Raw genomic sequence first — 6,945 nt, forward strand, 5'->3', positions numbered from 1 at the left:
TCTCTGTTTGCTCTGTGTGGGATGCACAGCAAGCCCTACCTGTCCTATTCCCATTGCACCTGTGTGAGATTTGTGTTCCTCCATACCTTGCAAACCACACACACACACACACACACACACACACACACACACACACACACACACACAGGTCTTGCACTGAAGTCAACTATGAAACTTTTAACACAAAGTGATTTTTTTTCTCCCAGCCTGAGGTGCCTAACCCTTTTTAAATGTTGTTCACAGAAGCAGTCAGACCCAGAATTCATATCTTTAGAAAAGCAGCCTTCCTCTTTCTCAGAGCAAGCTGGGCACCTAAGACACATTCTTGCGATAGCCTGCCGGCTAAGCCATATAAAACTGGGCCATTATTACTTGTGTCCTTGTAGGTATTTCAGCCTTCAAATGGTGATCCTATCATTTTAATTAAAGCTGAAGTTTTTGCAGCATTCAATTCAAAAAGAGACTGGCAGGCATCTTTCTACAATGGAAACTAAATCCTCAGCCCACCAATAAAACAAAGCATAGTTATGAAGGTAGGCAGGTTGGGATGGATCCAGAATCTGTTGCTTAGAGGTCACTGATCTGGAAGCATCACAAAGTCATACCTCCAAAAGGATGAAAATTATACTCAGGAAGCACCTATCATGATGTATTAGGTGAGATAAAGAGAAACTTGAATTCTGAGGCCGTTTAAGAAAAGAATAAGAGCTGAAAGAGAATCCCAGCCATCTTGTAACTTTAAATCTTAAGTGACACAGGACAAACAACAGGTTAATCCACCACTCGGCATACTCACGTCCCATTTCAAAGAACAAAGTTCAAGTCCCGGCACCTCAGTATGCTAAGTAACTTCCTGCCATGCTGTGTCTTAGGGTTTTACCACCATGTGCAGGTGTGCATGGAAGTCTATGGAAGCTCCTGTCTTTGGCTTAGCGCAGCTTGTCTTTGTGAACATCTGGGTAGTGTATCAGTAGATGGATTCCTCTCTCTCTCTGCTTTACAATTGATTGAAAAGTGAATAAATGCCTAAACCGTAAAGCCTGGGTGATAGAAATAGTTTAATTCATATACCCATTTTACATTTAAGGCTTGTGGATACTGATATTCTCAGTCCACACAATCACATAATATTGGAAAAATATAGTGAGGTATTATGCTATTATACATTAGTGTATGTTATATTGTTATGTGCTATAATAATATGTGATATTTACACATAGGGTGGGTTTTGCAAAAATCATAACTATCTACATTTTAAGTGGATAATTCCTTGCTGTGGATGTTGTCCTCTGCATCATAAATGTCTGAATACATCTGTGGCCTTCATCCATTGGATCTACTATCACCTTCCTCTCAGTTACAATAAACAAAACTCCACCTCATGACAGAAGCTGCTGTGCGGGGAGTCATGCTAGCATCCTCCTAAGGTGCAAACTATTTTTATAGGCAAAGAATATATTTCAGAGTATGTCCTCTATGCTTCTAGTATGATGAACTGCAGCATAGGAAGGGTTACAAGACCCAACCATTGACCTTGTTTGATCTGTATAAATAACAAATTTGTTCACATTCACAGAAAGTAGAGGAAATTTACCCTAAAGAAGTGTGCAAAGACACACACACAGTAATCAATCACAGTGGAGTCAGTGAGCTCTTGTATTCTCTTCCATGTGTGTACCTAAGAAAGTGGGACAGCTGCATGGTGGAGTATCCGAAACCTGTAAAACCAAGTAATGAAAAGGATCATGTGTATCTCAATGGAAAGATAGGCAGGCTGTTATTTTAGGAGGGAAAACAATGGATGAAAGAGTGCCTGAACAAGAGCATCTTGGTATCAGAAATACAGGGCAATAAAACATAGATTTCTGTTCACATTTTTATATAAAGAGAAAATAAATGTGAAGAAAAAATAGACTAGTGACATTATTTACCTATAAGGAGTGAGTAAGAGTAAGATGAAAAAGATAGAAAAATGATGGGGTTAGGAATGTTTCCTGGTGTTAGAGCTTCCTGTACATGACGATTATTATTTTTGAAAAGCAAATGAGGCTGGGTAAAAATTATCAAACTTCGAAACTAAATGAATAAACTAATACATCAAAAGAGTAGTAAGGCCTCAATAAATAGAGGAAGTGCAAAGTAAATTTGCACGTAAGATTCATAAAATTGTAGATAAATGTTTTAAACTTCTTACTGAGTTTGTTCTTTGTGGTTGTAGAGCTTTCAAATTCCGACACTACTTTCTGTACGTGTTAAACTAAGGATATTGCTGAATATATAAAGCATATTTGCATCTTACACTCAAGACGCTGAAAAAAATACTACTGTGAATGTGTCATAAATGTAGGGAGGTATGGGCAAATAAATTTTTAAATAAAGGCCGACAAAAATAATAAGAGTATTAAAATATTCAGTTTAGAAAAATACATTCTTCATTTGTTTGAAGTACCTGCAAACCTTTCAAAAAGTTAAATTCCCTGTTTCCAGGTTTCAAAGCCAGGCATGTCTTCCTGAAAATCCAGAGATCCACTCATTTTCAAATAGAAACGCCAAGGAAGGCAACCTCCGCATCTCCAACTTTCTGTGGCAAGCCCCTACCTACATCTGGTGGTCTCCTCTTTTCAAGTGACCAAAACTCTCTGTTAAAATGAAATGATCAATGTCACAGACTCACCCCACTTAACTTGTCAAGTTAGACTTAAACGTATTTGACAGTGTTCTCAAAACCTCATCTTCGAAGGCTGAGTATTGCATGATTGCATTTTTTATTCCAATTGTTTTAGTATAATGCATTGCTTCTGACCACCTATTTAAAACGTGTTGATTGCTTGGTACATGATCTCTTAAGTTTGTTTACAATGCACATCACACTCTGGTTTACAGTCTTTCTGACAATAAAGTTCTTTCCTCTTTTGTGGAAAGCAAGTGTACAATCAGCTGAGACAGAGGTTTCTCTTTGTAGAGCTCATTTCATGTGTAAGCCCCAACCTACGGAAATCGAAATGAGTGGAATACGTGGATAGATAATCTGTAGGAGGAATATTTTAATAGTCGAAACATGATTATGTCAATTGATGTTATTAGTATGTATGATAATAAGCAGATGACAGAATGTAGATGCAATGAATGAGATGAAAGTTCTCCTAGTGAAGTAGAAATGATGACAGAAAATGCAGAAGTGGAGCTCTGGATGTATGCCATGTCCCAGTGTAGGCTTAGAAGTCAGTGGAAGGCAATTATAAAATCACATTCAATTGTGCAGCCTTAGTAGTGATTAGAATCTGTGATGTGTGTTTTTTTAAAGATTTATTTATCTTCTTTGCAAAATCTGATACAAAGAGAGGAGAGACGGAGAAGATCTTCCATCCGATGATTCATTCTCCAAGTGACGGAAATTGCTGGTGCTGTGCCAATCCAAAGCCAGAAGCCAGGAACTTCCTCCAGGTCTCTCACACGGGTGCAGAGTCCCAAGGCTTTGGGCCGTCCTTGATGGCTTACCCAGGCCACAAGCAATGGAGCTGGATGGGAAGTGGAGTTGCCGGGATTAGAACTGGCGCCCATATGGGAACCTGGCACATGCAAGGCTAGGACTTTAGCCACTAGGCTACTGCACTGAACCAAGCACCCCTTCTTTACATTCAGCTTTTGTTGTTTAAATGGGTCTCATATGCTTTCTGATATCTCAAGCATATATATGACCTATATGACTTACTTGCTCTGAACTGCATTATTTATGAATGAAGTCCTCAAAAGGATGAAATCCAATGATTTTCTTAGTTAACAAAACAGAACAATTAATTTCTTTTTTCTGTTATTACTTGGAACCTAACATTTAATTCATAAGTGAGATGTGTCAATCCTTGGCAATATGTTATATGCATTTATCTCATTTATATTTCACAAAAATAGCATCTGACTGTGTTATTGCATTGTGCTTTTACTTGTGGGAGAAAGAATGCTCCATGAGTAGTCATATCTACACAAACTCTCTCTCTCACACACACTCACACACACATTTAAATTTAGAACATGCACATTGCTCTCTCATGAGGTTGAAGATACGTGAGGGATGGAAGAAAGGAGTTGCCCTGTAGATATTCAACACTTCTCAAAAAAAGAAGAGACCTCCTACGTGGATCTTGGGGCACTTGTTATGTCCTGCATAACCGGTTTATTGCAGTCAAAATGTCATCATTGAAGAAGCTTATTGAGCCATGACGGCTGCAATTTCTATTATTCACAGCATTGGTTCAAATGAATAAGTCCAGGTCACTTTGCAAATAACCTTGTGGCCTCTGTCGATCTTTGAGTTCTCCATCCTTAAGTGGGGCTTCATTTTCCTGAAAGCATTACATTAGTTCAGGGAACCATGGCAAACACCTTTACATCATTTTAGGCTGCTCATATACTGTCACCACTACCAATGCTCAACCAGGGCATGGTCAAACCCTGCGGAGTACAAATGGGAAATACTGCTGTGATCTAACCTTTTCTAGTACCGTTAGTCCAAGATATATAGCATCTTCATCTGTTACCAAAATTATTACAATAGCTTACTAATTACTCTGCTCCAGCACTCTTATAACCCAGTATAATGCTTGTAAAACACGAATCCTTGCAGGCCAGTTCTATCAAGGGGTGGGGTACAATCAGCCCATGGGCTGCAGTTGGCTTGCAAAATCATTTGTTCTGCCCCTGTCAAGGAAACACCAGGCAGAAGTCGAAATTCAATAAATCCATAGTAGGCAGTATTGAAGTTGATAAGGTTATATGATTCTTAAACGATGTTATAAATTTCCAGATAGACCTTGTAAGAAAAAGTTTTTCAATCTAAGTCATGCAGTACGGCTTTTCATTCTCAAAATAAAAATCAAAATGCTAGCGATATACTACTAGATTCACCAATTCTGTTTCGTTTCCCTTCATAATCACATCTCCCATGAATCTTGAAAAATCTCTGTGTTAACATCTTGAAACATCTTGAATGTGTTTCTCTAATCCTCAAACGTGATTCTGATTCAGAATATCAGCACTTGCTGTCTTTCTAACTGCTCCCTCCTTGCATATCCCCATAGCTCATTCTGTCATTTCCTTAGTATATTTCTGCTAAGATTCACTATGTTAACCAGTTAAATAATTTGTAGAACATTCATGGAATGGCATACTAAATATCCATTGAAAAGCATGAAAAACAACTTTGTATACTACAAATATATCTAGAAGGGGAAACATAACAACTCTTTCTTAATTCAAGGGTAAAAGAGCGGTTACTGTCCAATGCCTTCTTACTTTTGTAAAACAATTAAGTTATAATTTCTGTTTGTGTATATATAAAAAATAACCACACAGACATTTTAAGAAACACTAATAATTTTGACCATCTGAAAGGGAAATAGTGATTGTCACATAGAGAGAAAAATGGAATGAATAAAAAGATTTTGCTACATTGATGTAGGGGTATCTGTAATCTTGAGTCAAATGCCCTTGTGTGGCTTCCTTCAAATGCTCCCAATTTTTAGTAGATAAACAATCAACAAAATACAAATCATTCTCTGCCTCGCTAGCATGTGCTCCTCACTAGGAAACAGCATTTGTTATTTTGGTATTTGCCCTATCCCTATATCCCCAATTATTCCAAGAACATATTAAAGGCAAATTTTCAAGAAATGACTGAATGAGAACATTAAGTGCACAATTATTTGATATCTGCTTCATCACAAACATGAAATGAGCTAATATATCTGAAGTTCCTTGACACAGAATACATGTTCAACTGCTTTTGTGCAGCAACCAGCACGGTGGTTGAAAAAGAAAGATAGTTGCCAATTGAGAAAGAAACTCAGATAGTTGGCTAGTTCACTAAGTGGTGAGAAGCTACATATAGAGGGAGAAGCCACATGGAGCCAAAGCCATGATTTCTCACTGTCCTTCAGGCATATCCTCAGATAGGTGAATGGAGTCATCTAGAATGGCCTTGCTCCAGCCCAGCTCATACAGAAATCACACAAAGGATCCCAGGCTGAGTGTCTACGTGAAGCATAACAGCCCAGTTAAATCCAGCCCACCTACAGATTTAAGAGAAACAAGAGGACTCCATGGCCTTAGATCACTGTAGATGGTTATTATACAATAAGAGAGAACCAAGCCCAGGGACCTGCTCACATAGTTTTGGTGAAAATGAATCAGAAACAGGATGGGAGTGACTCAGGGAGCAGAAGCGTTTCACTTACGAGTGTAAGAGATCCTGGCTGTCTATACATTTTATTAGAACTCATCTTTTTCAAGGAAATAATCCTCGGATTTTGTATAATGTAGAGGTGATTCAATAAAATGCATTGTGGCAGTTCAACTAATATAATTCATGGTGTCATCTCTTTTTTTTTTTTTCAAAATACACACTTTATTAAATAGGCTTTATTTGACATCTGCATTATTAAAATTAAATGATAAAATCTGAATGACCTTTATTATTTTGCATGGAGCTGCTCTCATCAGCTTATCTCAGTTTTTCAAAAGGTCATCACCAGTTGTACTATGGGATCAGTTAATAATGTATTAATATTTGCTTTGTAGGCCAAGGAATTATCCACAAATCAAAACACATAAACATTATGAAAATAGAGTTTACAACTCCTTGATTCAACTCTAATGGGATGGGTGTGCTATTTTTATATAGGTTTACTGCTTGGCAATAACTGAAAATTTTAAACCATCAGTAATAAATGCCATTTCTTTGATGTACAAGCTGCATTTAACAGTATGGACTGGTGTCCTGTGGTATGAACACTGCAATAAAACTTAGGTTGTCTGAATTTGAACTAATGTCTAACTTTGATTGTATGGCTAGAGGAAAACTCTGGGCCTCTTTTTATATCATTAATACAATTTTATGCTATAGTTCCATATGCCCTGATATTTCCCTAACCCTCTCCCCAAATCCCTTCT

This window comes from Ochotona curzoniae, unplaced genomic scaffold, assembly GCF_017591425.1.
Source record: "Ochotona curzoniae isolate NIBS_2020 unplaced genomic scaffold, NIBS_Ocur_1.0 contig_3622, whole genome shotgun sequence".
In the NCBI taxonomy this organism is placed as follows: domain Eukaryota; kingdom Metazoa; phylum Chordata; class Mammalia; order Lagomorpha; family Ochotonidae; genus Ochotona; species Ochotona curzoniae.